Source organism: Montipora capricornis, chromosome 13 (assembly GCF_036669925.1).
Source record: "Montipora capricornis isolate CH-2021 chromosome 13, ASM3666992v2, whole genome shotgun sequence".
NCBI classification, from domain to species: domain Eukaryota; kingdom Metazoa; phylum Cnidaria; class Anthozoa; order Scleractinia; family Acroporidae; genus Montipora; species Montipora capricornis.
The window spans coordinates 8,108,078-8,124,870 of NC_090895.1; the positions used below are offsets into that span (position 1 = coordinate 8,108,078).

The 16,793-nt window shown below is 39.8% G+C and overlaps 1 pseudogene; it reads left to right on the forward strand.

The window, feature by feature from the left end:
• LOC138029757 (fibroblast growth factor receptor 4-like) overlaps positions 1-10,575 on the forward strand; it is a 20,640-nt pseudogene extending 10,065 nt beyond the window's left edge.
• Positions 10,576-16,793: the final 6,218 nt, after the last annotated feature.

Sequence of the window (16,793 nt, forward strand, 5' to 3'; positions counted from 1 at the left end):
TGGAGACTGAATCAGAACCTGGTGAAGGTGTTGTGGAAGCGGTGGAGAGAAGAGTTTCTGTCAACACTTAACTCGCGAAAGAAATGGAAAGAGGCGAAAGACAACCTGAAAGTTGAGGATGTAGTGCTTGTTGTTGATAAGAATGCCCCACGCGGTCAGCGGCGTCTGGGTCGAGTGAAGGAAGTGTTCCCCGGTCAGGATGGACAGGTGCGCGTCGTCCAAGTGAGCATAAAGGGCCAGAAACGTATCCGTCCGATAACAAGACTGTGCCCGTTGAACGTCGCTGGCCAGGCAGATTACGTGACCTAGGTAGAAGAGCTGAGTGTCCGAAGCCGCTATTCGGGGGCTCGGGGGAGGATGGGGGGGGGGACTGAACTACCTGAACTTGTAGTTTTTTAATTTTGAACCGGGCTTTCGAACAGAATTTCTCGCGGCCTAGAATATCCACGGTTTCTGTCAACTTTAAAAAACTTGAACGTCTAAACAATGTTAAAGTGTTAGGTGTAACAATAGCCAGCACCCTTCAATGGAATTGTCACATTTCAGACGTAATCAAAAAGGCTAATAAGCGGATGTTTTTTCTGATATTGCTTAATTGAGCGCGCCAAAGTTCCGTCTCGTGATATCATCAGTTTCTACCTTACTTGAATTAGACCTTTACTTGAATACTGTGCTCCCCTTTACCACCATGCACTGCCTGATTATTTAAGCAACGACATAGAGCGTATTCGAAAAACGCGCTTTATCTGTAATCTCGCCCGGCCTTTCATATCTCGACAACCTTTCATTGTTTAACCTGAATTCACCGAAGGATAGACGTATCGACCAATGTCATAAGTTTTTCGTACCAATATTATCCAATGCCGAGCACAAGCCTCACCATTTTCTGCCACCGAAGAACCATACTACTTATAAGCTTAGAAATGAAAGTCAGTTTGCTGACCCAATAATGCGCACTCAGGGTTTTTGCCAGACTTATTTACCGTCTATGTGTAAATTACATGCCCTGTAAATAGCCAGTATTTTATTGTTAATAATCATGCAGTTCAGCCTTATTAGGCTGCCATGTGATTTTGATAAAGCCATTTTTACCTGTGTCAAAAATCGCTAAATTAGATATCTAGACAATAACAAATGGTATTATTTATATAGGAAGAAGAAGGGCTTAATGCATTGACATTTCAAAAGTGATTCTCTTCACAGATTTGTCAGCGATGTTGGGTAAGTGCCCTCAAACACTGGGACTAACTGTCATCCTACTTTTCTTTTCCTTAGCAACTCCAAGGCCTCTGGAAAGTCAGAAAGGTGAAAAAATAATGTCCAGTTTTCAGAGATTCAACAGAAGAAGGCCATTGATTCATTTCAAGTGTATGGATTCCCGTTAAACTGAATAACAAGTGCTTTTCTGCTTCCTTTTCGTCAGGTTCTTGTACTATTTTGCATATTTGTTACATCTCATTCATTGTTGTCCTGGTTATCGTAATTATTGTACTCTCCGTGGTGATATGGAAAATACGCCGTCGTCCGTGTCAAAGATGTGGGGATCTTCTATCTATGGTAAGTTGTTAATAAGGTCTTTCTAGAAGAATAGATTCGTGGAACGTGAATCCTGGATTAGCAAAAAATGTTACTATCAATTCTTAGAAGCAGTCATGGAATGACGAGGGATGGAGTCTATTGAATCTCGTCATTAGCTTTCCAAACTCTCCATCATATCTGTATGTAGACCTCACGTCGCTTTTCTGTTCTTTCCTTTATATTGTGTCTTTGCTAGGCATCTCTCTTGAACTAACTTTAGAATTGCATGGATGTTGGCAGAATCAAGCTAGATGCACTGGTTAAGGACTACATTTCTTGCCTTTGCCCTAACTGTGTCCCTCCCTGGAAAACTCGGTACAATGATCATCCGTTAGTTGAATCATTTTCAAAGCAAAGCTAGGGGAGAGGGATGCTTGTTAAAAGAAAACCGAGGTTAGCATTGTAGTTGAACTGAGAGATATAATTACTGTAAGTCTAGTAACACTTAATCTTCGCAGTTATGAACGCAATTTTTACAATTGAGTAGAGAAGCCTGAAAAATTCAGGACTTCAACGGGGTTTGAACCCGTGACCTCGCGATTCCGGTGCGACGCTCTAACCAACTGAGCTATGAAGCCACTGACGTTGGTTAGAGCGTCGCACCGGAATCGCGAGGTCACGGGTTCAAACCCCGTTGAAGTCCTGAATTTTTCAGGCTTCTCTACGCAATTGCTAAAATTTCGTTCATAACTGCGAAGATAATTGATTAACTTGATTTCATATCCGCAGTTCATATATGATTCATTTCATATACCATTCATAATTGATTCATTCCTCACGGGATCATTAGAACCCACAAATGACCAGCTCCCAACGTCAGTGGCTTCATAGCTCAGTTGGTTAGAGCGTCGCACCGGAATCGCGAGGTCACGGGTTCAAACCCCGTTGAAGTCCTGAATTTTTCAGGCTTCTCTACGCAATTGCTAAAATTGCGTTCATAACTGCGAAGATCATAGCTTTACTTGATTTCATATCCGCAGTTCAGTATATGATTCATTTCATATACCATTCATAATACTGTAAGTCTATCACTTTTGTGAATTAATCGTCGCCAGAATCCAGTATCTCTGCAAGTGAAAGATAACGTAGGGCTTCCCAGGGAACTAAACGCGAAGAAAGCAGCGACCTATGCGACTCCAGCAGCTGGAGGTGGATACTACATGCCTCTTCATCCTTCCGGGAGAAGCTGGGAAATCAGTCGCGAAGACGTTCATGTTATCAAAGTCATCGGTAAAGGAGCCTTTTCTCAGGTTGCCCAGGCAACGGTGAAAAACGTAAGAGCCAATCAGGAGGAAGCAACAATAGCAGTAAAAATGCTGAAAGGTTGGTTGCCGCTTATCCTTGTCATATGCTTTCACTCGTTTTTTTGATAATGCTTTTGGAAGTGTACAGTGGAAGCAGGAAAATGGCTTCATTACTTTCTGAAGGTCAGCTTGCATTGAGACGGTAATAACAGAATGCACACACCATTAATTATTAAATATGCGTCCTTTTCCTATTGGCCTCATTTTCTCGCTAAAATCAAAACTGACATTAATAACAAGAACCCTTTTCAGTTCTTTGGATTATTTTTTTGTTTGATGCCACCTTAAATGACTCGCACACTTCCAAGATTACCTGACATAACACTAATTACATGCAACTATGGTCCCCGCAGTATGGACGCAGCTGTAGCAATAGAGTGTGTGGAAGCAGTGTGGCCCTGTAGTTAGGGCGCTTGCCTTGAGATCCGGAGATCCCGGGTTCAAGACCCACTCTGACCACTCTTTGAATTTGATCCTGGTAGTCCCTGGTTCAACGTCTCAGCTGCACTTGTAAATAGCCACCTGGTTTGCCTCTGGCCAGTTGGGATTGTTAACAGTTGCTGTTGTTACGTTCTGTCGTTTCGGTGTGTTTCATTGACCCTGAAAAGCACCTATAGGGAGCAATCAATTAAGTATGTATATTGACGTGACGTAACGTCACGATGGCCATGTTGATGTCCCTAAACAAACGAAAGGCGGCCATGTTGATGTCCCCATCTAACCCTCCGGGAATTGAGCTCTTTTATCAAGGTAATGTTTTCTTTCGTTTCGGTGGGAAAACAAAGTTACTGATCACGTGAGTGAAAACACTCTATTGCGTAAAGGAGCCTGAAAAATTCAAGACTTGAAAGGGGTTTGAACCCGTGACCTCGCGATGTCGGTGCGACCCCAGACCAGAGAGTATTATGGTATATTTGATACCTGCTAATGCCATTTCACTCATAACACTAATGTTGTGTTCCCAAGTCAACTGTTGTATATCGAACGAGGCCACTGGCAGTTTCTCTTTATTACTTCCTAGCCAATGCTCCTCCATCAGATAGAAAGGATCTGTTGTCAGAATTGGAGCTGATGAAAACATTAAAGCCCCACCCTCACGTGATCAAGCTCATCGGATGCGTCACTGAAAGCGGTAAAATTGACATTTTTTTTTTATAATGGGATATTATGTTACGAGCATATCTTAAGCAACCCTAGTTTGCAAATGAACACCTTTAATTCCAAGAACGTTGTTTTCCATAGACCCATTGATGGTGTTGATCGAATATGTTCCCTTTGGGGACCTCCTGGGATATTTGCGAAAGAGCTAAGGACTCAACGACACTTACTATAATAACCCGGATGTGAAACCAGAGACCAATCTGACTTCGGAACAGCTGATGAGATTCGCTTGGGAGGTTGCTGATGGGATGTGTCACTTGTCTTCGAAAAAGGTTTGTTGTAGAGGGGAGGTTGCCATAGGCCAGCACATCCATAAATTAAATTATTGCCAAATGAATGTTTAGAATACCATGAAGACCCTTACTACCTGTGAATCATGATGGGCCCTTTGCAGCTGGCGATCACATGGTACAAAAACTGCCAAACTGAAGAGCAAGTTGCGCAATCGGACATCTTAAACAAAGCAACTTAAATTAAATTTTCCTTGTTCCTTGTTTTAGATATCCGAGTCGGCAATTTGCTCTCCAGTGTCACGCTTTTTGTACCATGTGAATTGCGAATGTATCTTAAAAAGTTACAGCACCTTGAGTGCAACTTTTTAAGCTACATTCGTAATTCCCCAAACCACAGTAGCATTAAACTATGTGTGTATTTGGAGTATATCTTCCTGCAAGTAAACATGAATCTAATTATTATGTATAATCATACGGTTTAGCCGCCTCATCTCGTGCAATTTCATCTTTTGAAAAACTCACTCGTGCAAATTAATTCCATATTGAACGAGGAAAACCGTACGACTACCTTTTAATAATACAAACAGGAAAAAAATTCACGAAGAGGAAGAACCGCAAGATCTTATTACAGACAAGAAGCGAGCATTCGATATGTATTTGACACTTACTGATACATGAAATATAATCGTGCTGCACGTGGGGCTTGCATTTTTTGTGATGCTCTGTGCAACGCCTACGTAAAATCACCAAATTTTAGGTTTTAACAATAACGTGAGCGTACAAATACAAATCTTTCTTTTTTTTTTTTTTTACTCTAAAGCCACTCGTACCAATTTAATTTTAGGATACTTCGCCGAAATCGAACGACGCGAATATGATGGAATAATCGCGAAAGAGTTATTACAGAGCAAAGGTAAATTTTTAGGCGACGTTTTAGTCGACGTGGCCGTCGGAGATCTTAAATTTCTAAATGGTACAAATTCAAAGCGATTCGTTTCAAACATTTGCACATGGAATCGTCCCTGAATGTTTCCAATAGTATTAACTAGCAATTTGCAAGAATCTCACGCCATAATAGGGAAAAAAGTATTTAAAAGTCATCCCTTAATCGGAATCTGAATCGGCGTCGATTATATGGACGCGACGACGCTTGATAGGCTTCACAGTTGGAATGGCTGGTCTTAAAAACTTGCAGCTCTTGAAGTTGAATGAAAGTTGGTAGTGGCTGAAAGTGTTCAACACATTTTTTTTTTCTCTGAAGCTCTCATCATTGTTGGATTGAACGATATGGAACTTTGGTTTAATGCAAACGCTGATCATGTACTGAGCATCAAAATCGGTAAATTGCAAATTTGCTTCAAGAATGTTACAGGATGCACAAACCACAACACCTGGACAATGAATTGTAACTGTAACCCTTGTTTTGGAAAGTTTTTGCTGTTACTGTTATCAAGCAAAAACGATCGATATTGATACTCATCGTACAACAACGAATTACCGGCAGTGAACCTACGCAAACACCAAGGAATATGAATGGAGTCGTCCCTCTCTTGGAAGTACCACATTAAATCTATCTGCGCCAAAGCCAGCCATTGTTAGGCCTGATTAGGCAAACGATTGGTTTTTCAATGAAGTCTGGTATCACGGTAGCTTTCAAGAAGTTGGTTAGACCGATCCTTGAGTAAGCCTGCCCTTCCTGGAATCCGCACTTAGTAAAACAGGTCAAGTCAATTTAATCTATTCAACGAAAAGCAACCCGCCTATTATGCGGCTTTGACATAGACTATAGGGTGGGACTCCCTCGAAGTGGGAAAATACCTTAGTCTGACTCATATGTATAAGATAATTTTTGGTTACTGCGGCATTAATAGTCGCCACTATTTTGATTTTATAGATGGCAATCGAAGAAGATGTAACCATGGTTACAAGATTAGGCTAAAACCCTTCTGCGCTAATTATTTTAAATCAGGAACCCATGAGCAGGAGCCTACATCGCCATTGTGTTGTTGTCACGGCGTTTTCACAGACCGATTTATTTTTAGATTGAATTTGCCGCGAATGAGACTCCCACAGGAGGTCGATGACCAATTACAAGAAACTAACCTGCCGTCATAGGGTCACCGAACCGGAACTGCCTTTTTTGTTTTTTTTTTCGGAAAATGTCTGTACGCCGTGACATAGGCCCAGTATGGGAGTTGGGGGCTCCGGGTCATGGGTTCCTGTTTAAATTTTCCTTCGTTAATCGTTATATTAGTGAGTGGGACTCCTTATCTGCATACGTGATGTCTTCACCTAGTCTTCAGTCTTTAAATATTCATTGCTCAAGCATTTACGCCCACAAATTACGTAACTATCCTTACTAGTCGTAGTGTTTATTCATTTGTATTTGGGTGTGTGCGCGCGTTGGCGTTGCACGCGTGTGTGAGTGTAAGTGTGTAAGGAGGGTAGCCTTAGGAGGCAGTGCGGCCCAGTGGATAGGACGCTTGCCTTGAGATCCGGAGTTCCCGTGTTCAAGACTTGTTCTGACCATTGTTCAACTTCTTGAACGCACTTGTAAATAGCCAATCGGTTTTTCTCCGGCGAATTCGGATTCTCAACAGTTGTTGTTGTTGTGTTCAGTCATTTCGATGATTGTGTTTCATTGGCACTGAAAAGCCTCTATGGGGAGTGGTCAATTTAGTATGTATTAGAAAGCGAATTGAGTTACCCCCCACTATCATCCTGCCACCCTATCTCTTGTAATGGTTGGCGAATTGTTAAATAAATAAATAAATAAATAAATGAAGAAATTGAGCTAAAAAGGGAGGCGGTTCTTGTTGGCCAGGAAGTTCTCCGGATACTGTCTGTTGTGGATTGACCACATTGTGTTTACAAATGCCTCCGGGAAAGTTCTTCGAACTTGCTCTCATCAAATCTCTTACTTTGTTGGGGGCGATTACCAACACGGGGTTGCCGCAGTAATTGCGCTTTTCCCTTCAAGACCTGCTTCCATGAGTGGAATTCCCGGTCTTTGACGATTGCCAATGGATGTTGTTTTCTTTCAAGCACCTGTGGAGGGCAGCAATCATAACGTTTAGGCTGGCTGGCTCATAATCTTGGCCGTTTTTGTTTTATACCTCAGCGTATAATTTCTCAAGTAATCTGTTCAGATCAGCCGGTTCGTTTTCCTCGATTTCCAAATCCATTCTCTTTGCCTCGCACCACATCTACCACACACTTAACCAAAATGACGTACTTTTGTTGTTGTTTGTATTTTTTGCACCAATAGCCCTTTTCACGGTTAGTTTTCTTATTAGCATTACAATGTAATCTCATGTGGGTGCGACGCAATTTCGGGTTAAAACTACAAAATAGCCCGAAATTGCCTCACATACATGCTAGATTTTATTGTAATGCAAATTTGAAAAACTAACAGTGAACAGGGCTATTTGCTGTTTTTCTAATGTATCGTCGGCGGCCAAAGCAAGTCTTAGAAAATTTTGCTATTGTATCTCAGCCAATCATAATAAAATATTTCGATGTGTAATTTGCGCTGGTGTTACACTTGAATAGCACTGCTCTTAGCCAATCAGAATCAAGATTTTTTTTTTAATTTCTATTTTACTTTTTTTTTTTTTTTTAATGAAGTGGTAGTGATGCGAAATTAAGGTGACTGCAACAAACAAACAAACAACTAAGGCGATAGTATGGTCATTAAATTAAGAAAACATCAAGACAGTTGAGCTGCCGTAGTGGTTAACGCTCTACATTTGCAGTCGGACGCTTAAGGTTCGATTTCCGTTCTGACCACTGGATTCATTCGTTATGAAAGGTCCTGAGTTGAACTCTGACACTACTTGCAAATAACAAATTGGTTGTCTCCTGTCTATTGGGGGGGGGGGGGGGGACATTAGGCATGGTTTGAAATCTCCCTTCCGCTGTTCACTCTTAAACGCGCATTTGCATTAATTGAGTATTAGACGTTTGAATTATAGAAATACGTACCAACTGAATTGTAGCTAAATATGGACGTTTTAGGCATAAGCCCAGCTGATCCTGCTTTATCATTTTGTGGAGATACACTGCGTTTGGTGGAGTTATGTTTGTTTATAAAGATAGTTTCCTTGGTACTAATGTACTATACATCCACATACAACTTCTCTTAGATTGTCCACCGTGACTTGGCGGCGAGAAATGTTCTTGTTGGCGAAGCAGAGAGGTGCAAGGTGACAGACTTTGGGATGGCGAGAAATGTGGAACAAGATGATATTTATACCAAGAAAAGTAGGGTAAGGCTTGCACTGATATTATAGTTTATACGCCATGATCGAACTTTGAGTTAACCTTTTCTTTGACGGAATTCTTTGCTGGTTTTCCGTACCAAGGGTCGATTACCTGTTAAATGGACTGCATATGAGGCCTTGTTTTACGGAGTATACACGACACAAAGTGATGTGTAAGTATATACGTTTCAGTGTAAAGTTAAATTTATTTTTCTTTTAGAATTATAAAGAGAGAGGATATTACATTGCCGCTTGGGGATATGAATTTTATCCTCGAGTGCTGCATCTCTCACGAGTGAGCGCAGCGAACGAGTGAGGGACACTATGAGCACGAGAAGATAAAATTCATATCCCCAAGCGGCCATGTAATCTTTTGTTTGTTATGTAGATAATGATGAAATAAAAGCAACTTCTCTTATTGATTCTCGAAGGGGTGAAAAATAGGTCACCAACCGCTAAACACGCATGTTTCATAACATGAAACATAATATAAAAGTTAGGAAAAACAAATCATGATAATGTCAAATTGTGCAATAAAAAGGTTAATGTAGTGGAGAAGAATTTTATTACAACACAAAAGTGTCTTCCAGTGAAGGAAAACTTCACTTTTTATTGGCTAATCGTGCTAATTACCATGCTAACACCTATATCCTCACATGTGATAGGCAAGAATGATATGTTCACTCGCGCAGTGAAGATATGATTTTTTCGTAGGAGAATCCTAGTATTTTATCAACATCTATATCATAAATGTCTATTACGACTCCGTGTTGCGACGAAACTAAATAGTCTCCTCCAAAGGCTTGTCATTTCTTTTCTCTACTAATAATTTTATTTTTATTTTTATTAAATCTTTGTAAATCTGCTTGCTTGCTTCAACGTTAATTTTTACCATGCATGTGTTATACTCCTTTTTCAGATGGAGTTATGGGGTTCTTCTCTATGAAATCCTGACAATTGGTAAGATTCAATAAAAAGGATACTTGACTTCATGACAAAAAAGTGTGCTTTATAAACAGAAATAGCTTTACATATTACATTGGCGTCTAATTACATTTGATAATGGTACAAAGTGACATTGAGACAGGAATTTTACACTCCTAGGTGGATCTCCATACCCGGACACACACGCCAGACTCATTGCGGATAAAATTCAACAAGGATACAGGATGCCTAAGCCGAGACATGTGGATAGCAATCTGTAAATGATATTTTTCCTCAATTGCGATGCTAAGTAAAAAGTAATGAGTAACTGCTTGACTATAAGTTCCTCCCAATAATTCAGGTATGAAATTATGATGAAGTGTTGGGAAGAAGATCCAAGTGATCGACCTACATTTGAAAAGCTGAGAAAAACAATGAAAGATATGGAAAGGAATCACAAGGTAAAGAAATCGAGGAAATATTTTGGGTATTTATGGGACAATGTGCCCGTAGAATCTGTTTGCACGCACACTTCATTGTACCGTCCTTAATCCCAAAGCCAAGTCTTACTTTACGAAAAGAATCACTTTGTTGTTGTTTTTTTTTGTCCTTAAATTTCGCCAATTAAATAAGAAGTCCCGCACTCAATTGTCCTTATTGTCTGTATTCAATTAGTTGGAATCATTTTACCATATTGAGGTGATTGTCGTAAAGAATCAAAGTGAAAGCTAGCACAATCACTGTTACAATATTACTTTTGCAGACGTATGTGAATCTCAGTCAATACGACACAAGATTGTACGCCAACGTGAGTGATCTGACAGCCGAGTAGAAAAACTGGAAATTGTCGCCCTAGTTCGGCCATTAAAGAATCAAGTTCAGACAATAGAAGGCAGTCTTGATTTTTATTCCCCTTGTTAGCTAGTCAGGCAACCGTTCTCTGAGCGAAACGAGAGACCCAGAAAAAATGGCTCAAGCTCTCAATTTTATACTAAAGTTAGGTTAAGTCATGTTGAATCTTTCATTTATTTACTAGATTTTTCTTTCTAATGTTTTTTTTTCATTCAGGAGTTTTAGAAATCAGCGTACCATATAGAAGTAGCAGTAGCATGAAATACATCAAAATGTGAATGATCTCGTTTTTAGAGATAAATTTGAATAAAGTACATCAGCAAAACTCGTTTTGACCTTGAACTGACAAATGTTTTTGATGGTTGCAATTGCTCTGCAATGGCTTTTTTCCTTTTCCATTCGCTCGCTGAAAGGGTGCTCGTTTTCTTTTAAAACTCATACAGTTCAAGAAAAATTCATTGCCAAACTGGTGAATTCCAAAGTAAATTTCACTCGAAAAACCGATATCGCACTTATCTTTTCGATTCGTGATTCATGGGATATCGGTGTTTAGCGTGAAATATGCGGTGAGATTCACTAGTTAGGCATTGAATATTTCTATAGAGGAAAGCAAAGAAAATAATTTAATTAAGCAGCAACTGGAAACACAAAAACGCGGACAATTCGAAACCTTTTTTTATGTTCACTAACCATACAGGCAGTAAGAATTAATAACCAGGGAGCTCCGCTTTTAGGCTTGGCTAAATCTTGTTCCATTTCCTTAACTTGATAGTCACTGCTCATATGTTTTGAAGCAGAACTCCGCGCACGCGCACGGAGCACCATGGTTAGGGAAATATGGTAGCCCATCGATGCGGGAAATCTTGGTTTTAGTTATGACGTCATTGATCGTCCTTCCGTACGTCCACCCCTCCATACTTGCCATTGTGACTTGTGCCCAGCGTGGTGGCCATATACTCTAACTACTTAATTTACAATGTACATGTTTGATATTGGACATCCATGTTATGTTCAATTGACACTTGTCTAAATAAGGGATCTGCTGACCAGTAACATATGACTATATTGCAGGCTCAAGTTTAGAGCTTACCGAGGTCAGCATTTTTTTTAAAATTGACCGCTGATCAGGTACTGGCTTTGGATTGGATCGCAGGTTCAAGCCAGATAAACTTCTTGTAATCAGGACAACTAAACATAAACGAGGCTAATTTTTCGCGCTCTTTCTGTGGGAGGCGCGGTGGCCTCATGGTTAGTGTGCTCGACTCCGGATCGAGTGGTCCGGGGTTCGGGTCCTGGCTGGGGAAATTGTGTTGTGTTCTTGGGCAAGAAGGAGGCGCGAAGGACCACGAGTTTAACTGATCTTTCCTGTAACCTCGGTATTATTCGATCTGGCCTCATTTGATTGGCTTAAGCTCTATGATTGACAACGCCTCTTGCCCCATGCAACGGCATACCTAAATACTTAACTATGACGGGCCTCGAGATAAAATTACATTATGCTTATGTCATAATGTAGGCCTTTTTCGTTGTCACCTTCACATTGCGCCGTCACGGCCAATCATGAATCCAGGTTTTCGAAGCAACTTTTCCTCATTTTGGGACATAGATTTAGACCCAATGAACTCAAATGAAGCACAAGACCGGTATAGCCCAGGGTACTTGTTTTGGAGCCACCATCAAAGCGGAAATCTGCAGCAATTTTTTGCCGAACACCTTTGTGTTGGTAACGACAGTTTTTATTGGTCTGGCGCCCTTTCGGCGAGAAAGAAGAGTTACTCTTTAAGCATCTTTAGCTGCATTTACGTTCTGAACATAGGAATAAAAATAAGCAACAAAACGATCTGGTGCTGAATTATGCCGGCCGTTTCTATTCTCCACGTTGAGCTGGAAATGAGAATTATTAGAATGCGGTAAAATTATTCAGTGACAGATCCCATGTTTACTTTGGGTTTATATTTCTACAAGTGCGACCCTAACACGTAACGTTTTATTTGTCTTGGGCAAGTTCGGAAACAAACATGGTCTGCAACATCTTGCGACATTTCAGAAATTTGTCTCAAGTGCGACCCGTCCCTCATTGGGTTTTTGGCGTGGGTGGTTAATGTTCCTCATGAAATGTTCTTTCTTTGGTATAGGATTGCATGGAACCGCAAGCGATTTTAGACTTAGATGATCCATTAATGCATCCTTTAGATAACAAAGTCTTTAGCGATTGTCAACTGTTTGTCCCATTGAACTGATTAACCTTAGTGATTATGACAGACTATCATTAGAAGGTAATCTGGAATTGCCCCATTTAAACACCTTAAGAGAGAAAATTCTTGTGTAAAGAAACTCTATAGCCAGTGCAATATCAGATAATGACATTTAGGTTCGCTTTCCCCGTAACAATAATCATTGAACATCTGCTTGTCATAACTGAAAATAAAGATGTATACAAAAATTTTGATTTTATCAACGGAGTTGATAATGTAAATTGCCCACCGTACAGAGATTCTAAAAGCTGATGTTTCGAGCGTTAGCCCTTCGTCAAGGCGAATCCAATTCGCGATTCGCTCTGACGAAGAGCTAACGCTCGAAACGTCAGCTTTTAGAATCTATGTACGGTGGCCAATTTACATTACCAACTGCGTTGATAAAACCAAATTGTTTGTATACTACTTCCCCACCGACGCAGCACCACTGTTTCTTTAGAAACTATCCCCTTTGTTCATTTAAAAATAAAGATGGCATGGTAATTTAAATCCTTTCATATTTAAGGAAAACGGTGAAACTTAAGCTGAATTTAATATCACTGTCAACGACATCCCTTTGAAACCCACCCACCACAAGGGAATTGCAGGTGACAGGTGGCAGGTGGGAATTGCTTTACTTGCTGGCGTTCTTTTCCCGAGTTAGTGGCAAAATCTCCTTTGCACAATTTGAATTGAAATTTACGCTGTGCTGCTGTGGCAAGTAAGTTTTCATTAATACGAAATACCACCAAATACAAATAAGTTTCATGTTTCAAAAACAAAATGCAAAAAGAAAAACGATGTCATTACGGTTTCAAGTCTCCCCGAATTAGACAATTTAGATCAATTTTTGTATTAAGTCTGATTAAATGAAACCTGCAATTCCAGTTGTGTAGTTTAAAGTCAGGGGAGTGAATCACTAATCCAAAGGGGTCTTTTTTTCACCTTTCATAAATGAAAAGCAAAGTTAAAGCGTCAATGGAGTTAACAACGGATTTTCTGAAAATACATGTAAATGCTTCTAGGGAATAGTATGCCAGAACGAACGAAAATTAACGGGTGTTTAGTTCGATGAATTGTTATAGGTGACTAGAAAAAGAAAAAGAATAGAGATCCTGTACGAGTGTGTGTTAAAATTCGCAGTTATTTTTCGAAAAATCAAGAAACGAAATTCTCATCATTGTACACTGCAACCAAGATAGAGCTCCAGGAAAATAACTTTAGTCGTCATGCACCGTTTCTTAAGAAATTGCATTTGACTTGTTTTTTACATCTTTTTGTCTTTCGAAATAACGATGGTTTTTCAAATTATTTTGTTTATCCTGGTCATGAGCTGTTTTAATTATTATGATATGGTAGCCCGCGCACGAGTACACGCGCGCATTTTTTCGCGTTCTGATGGAGGCTTTCCCTCTTCCTTCGCAGAAAATGGATTGGCAATGTTATGGGATAATTGTTTCATATACCGTCCTTGTACCGTGCTAGTCATGTTTTACTCAAAAAGTTTAGAAATCACTTAGCTAGACCGAGTCAGAGTTTCTTGTAATTTCCTGTGTGCTTCATTTAAGGACGTTCGCGCCCAAAATGCTCCCATGTACAGATTTTTTTAAAACTTGCCACGCAGAAAGGTATTGATCTACATTTGTAAAAAAGGCAAAAAAATGTGGGGTCACCGTGCTCGTTTACGAGATCATGAGGTGCACTTTTAAAAGATTGCGTTACTTTAAGACGATCTTAGCTTACAACTGTCAGCAATAAAAAAAGCTGCATTAGTGAAATTTAGATCAAGTGAACGTCCTCAATTCAAAGTAACTAATATAACTAAATTAACCTTTGAAGCTGATGTCTTTTTCTGAGATGAAATAGACCTTAAAAAACGATACATATTAGTCTAAGAAAGAAAGCTCCGGTCGCACGACAGCATAAAAAGCGAAATATTTGTACCTTCTTACGCACAGATCTTTTTGGTTTTTGTTAAACTGGACAAAATCAAAAAAGGAAGTTATCTACGGAAAGAAAAATAGGGGTCACCGAGTATTCAAGAGCGTAAAATCGCTGCGCAGTTCTCAAAGCGATCGTATATTCGCACTGTCACGCCATTGCGTGAGATTTCCGAAAAGACCTGGGTTCACAGCTATCCCATGATGCCACACACTTTCATGTTCCTTTCTTGTAGAAAATGTTTGCGCCTTTAGCACCGTGCTTACCTGCGTGGTCTGCGATGCATGACGTGTACGTGACATGCGCGAAAAAATGCGCAGTAGCAATGGGCGCGAACGTCGTTATCAATTATTCCACAAGCGCGCGCTTGATATGATTGGCTATAACCAATCTCATATCCAACGGGCAGGAAAGGAATAACTGTTTCATTAAATTTTCATTAAGATCTCAATATTTGAAGACTTGGAAATTAAAGATTTGAAAAATTTTGAATTTTTCAGCTTGGCAACACTTGACGCGACCAGTTTCCGTATTAGGTCATACGATATACTGTTACTCGAGATTGAGTGATCCAGTCAGGAAGCTAGAGACGCAACATCAGAGTATAAATTTCAATAAAAAGTAGATATACCCACTTTCAGTCAAATTTATCTTGTCATTAAGAAGTAGACCTGTATGAGACAATTGAACTGTTTATTGCAAACAGACACTTTTCAATATAAACAGTTCTAGTGCTCCGTTGCAGGAGTCGAAATTACTATTTCGGATGCTGTAGCACTGAACTATAGGGGACTCGTGCATCGCCTCGATTGCATAGGGTCAATAGGGCTCAATTCTGGTTCTGCTGAAGAGCAAAGGGCCGCATAAGGAATCTCTCTATATATACATGCATAAAATTTTAGCACGCTCATTGGCTGAGAATAGGTCAATTAATCCCAAACATTGCCGAAAGCTGAGATGGAGCGCAACAAATTGAAAGTTTAGTTAAACTGACCGACAAGAGGGTCGCGAAAGCGCAACAAAACAACATGGTTACGACAAAAAACAACGTTTTAATGCAGAGGTTGCAGATTATTATTATTATTATTTTTTGGCCTGTAAGTCTCCACAATTGTTTGCGTGTCAATCAAGGATGTCATTTTTCAATCAAAGACACCGTTATTACGGCATCATAATGGTATTTTATGGCAAAGCATTGCTTATATAATGGTTTTCAGGCTAAGGCGGGAGGCTCTTAGCCTATCTTATTTTCAGCCAATCAGAATTTAGGTAATTCCGGACGACATCGTTCTTAAGCGCGTTTTTTCCTGCGCTCGCGTTCTTTTGATCGCTCGCCATCACGCTGTTTACAAAGCTTGTTTGAACCAATTTTCAGTGTTTTCCACCACCGCCTCTTCCACCTGCCTTAGTGGGTGGCCGTTTTTCCCCCCACCTTTGCTGAAGAGATAATTTTTATATATATATTGGCAAATCTTGAAAATAAAGTTCGTCACCCTTGATGGCCAAAATTTTTTCAAACTAACTCGACTCTGTGTCTACCTCTTAAGCAAACGAGTGCGGCGCATCGCAGAGCTCTTGGTCACGAAAAGTTTTCAGCGTCCTTCTTATCGAAAATGTATGAGGGACTAATAACCCAAGACACGATAAAGTGCAATAAGAGGAAAACAGACATTTGGAAGACATTCGCAAGTAATCACATGATTCATCTTGTGTGCAATTTAGGATAAATCAGAACAAGTAAATATTTCAGTAAAATACTACAAATTTCACTTGTAATTTGGTTAGCCTTTGAAAATTTACTCGTGCTGACATGGCAAGCCAATTGCAGCAATGTTCAACATCGAGTTTCAATTCAATTTAATGAAATTCAAATTAAATTCAATGAAAATTCAATTTTAATTCAATGAAAATTCAATAATCGGTCAGCAGGAAAGATGGACTGCGGACTTCGGGCTGTGGACTACGTATAAAAGACAAGCGAAGGTCTAAAACGCGGGCTACGGACTACGGACTGAGTATAAAATACAGACTACGGTATAAGATGCGGACTAAGGATTATAAACAGCGTATAACCTGAAAATATGGCATAAAATTTAGTTGTGATTTACCTCGCCAAAATATCTTAAGAGTCAAAATAGCTCAAGCATTCCTCCCTTCAGTGAAAATTTTGAACCAAAAATTTGATTTTGTCGCTTGAACATTACATTCTTAAGTTGAAAAAGTCAATACTCAAAAGATGACTAGATTCAAAACTCCAATTTTTATTTCATGTCTGGCTTCGTGTTACAAGAAGGAGCGTGGAAA